Here is a 1,480-nt window from a genome sequence, read left to right as displayed (position 1 = left end):
CATTGGCTTGAGGCCCTCTTCTTCCATCTTTAAAGCCAGCAATGTAACATCTTATTCATTCTCTTCTTCCCCTTCCTTCTCACCACTTTTCTCATCATGTCTCCTCTCTGATATCAAGAAAACATTAATCAGCTTCTTGCTTGTCCTCCCCTACCCCATGAACCATGCTTGCCAGTGGGCCTGCCAGCCTGGCTCCCCTCCCTAGCCCCTATGGGCGGGTGGACTGCCCTGAAGAGGCGGGGAGGAGAGGGCTTTGTCAGCCTGCAAGCTGGTGCTGATGCCCAACTTCCGTGCTGCCCCCAACTGCACATGGAAGAGTACCTAGTCCAACCTGGCCTTCTTCGGGTTCCCACGGGATCTGGCCAGATGCCAGAAGTGGGTGGAGAATTGTAGGAGAGCAGACTTAAAATATAAAACATCTGATCAACTAAATGAACTATCGATTATGTGCCAAACAGTTTGAGACCTCTATGATCTGTAGAACTAGCTTCTACGGACAGTTCTTCGAGATAATGCAATACCAACAATATTTGATCTTACCAGTCATTTGAACAATCCACACAGAAGACACAGAAAATGAATAAAAGAATTGAGTAAAGATGAAACCAGGGCTCTGAAACAAAAAAAAATTGATGAAACTTCTGAACAGGAACCAAAACATAAAGAAAACAATAACAGCAATGCTCAGAACACCAGTACAGAAGAGGGGGGTGAAGAACAGGATGAGGACATTTTACCTCTAACTCTTGAAGAGAAGGAAAACAAAGAATATCTAAAATCTCTACTTGAAATTTTGATTCTTATGGGAAAACAAAACATACCTCTAGATGGACATGAGGCTGATGAACTCCCAGAAGGTCCCTTTACTCCTGATAACTTTCAAGCGCTGCTGAAATGCCGGATACACTCTGGTGAAGAGGTTCTGAGAAAGCGCTTTGAGACAACAGCAGTTAATACATTGTTTTGTTCAAAAATACAACAGAAACAGATGCTAGAAATCTGTGAGAGCTGCATTCGTGAAGAAACTCTCAGGGAAGTGAGAGACTCACGCTTCTTTTCTCTTATCACAGATGATGTAGTGGACCCAGCAGGGGAAGAGCACCTACCGGTGCTGGTGAGGTTCGTGGATGAATCTCATAACCTGAGAGAGGAATTGGTGGGCTTCCTGCTTTATGAAGCCGATGCAGAAATTTTGGCTGTGAAATTTCACAGGACAATGACTGAGAAGTGGGGGTTAAATATGGAGTATTGTCGTGGCCATAAAACCAGAATATGTCTTCAAAGACAAGCACCTACATGTGCACTAAAATTTTTAAGTTTACATGTTTCAGTTGTGTTGGGACCTGAATTTTAACAGTAAGAATTGTTGACCAACAATAGACACTAATCCTGAGAATTTATGAAATTGGCCTCAGAACTGATCTCAGACTGATCAATACAGATCAGTTAACCATAGCTAGGAAAACAGTAAATGAAAGAA

General features: G+C 42.8%; 1 pseudogene; it reads left to right on the top strand.

Moving 5' to 3' along the window:
• The first annotated feature begins 277 nt into the window (after positions 1-277).
• LOC128572732 (52 kDa repressor of the inhibitor of the protein kinase-like) lies at positions 278-1,453 on the top strand (annotated as a pseudogene).
• The last annotated feature ends 27 nt before the right edge of the window (positions 1,454-1,480 follow it).

The sequence above is a fragment of the Nycticebus coucang genome, chromosome 20, assembly GCF_027406575.1.
Source record: "Nycticebus coucang isolate mNycCou1 chromosome 20, mNycCou1.pri, whole genome shotgun sequence".
NCBI classification, from domain to species: Eukaryota; Metazoa; Chordata; class Mammalia; order Primates; family Lorisidae; genus Nycticebus; species Nycticebus coucang.
The sequence above is the reverse complement of the archived record's forward strand: the minus strand, read 5'-3'. Positions and strand labels throughout refer to the sequence as shown.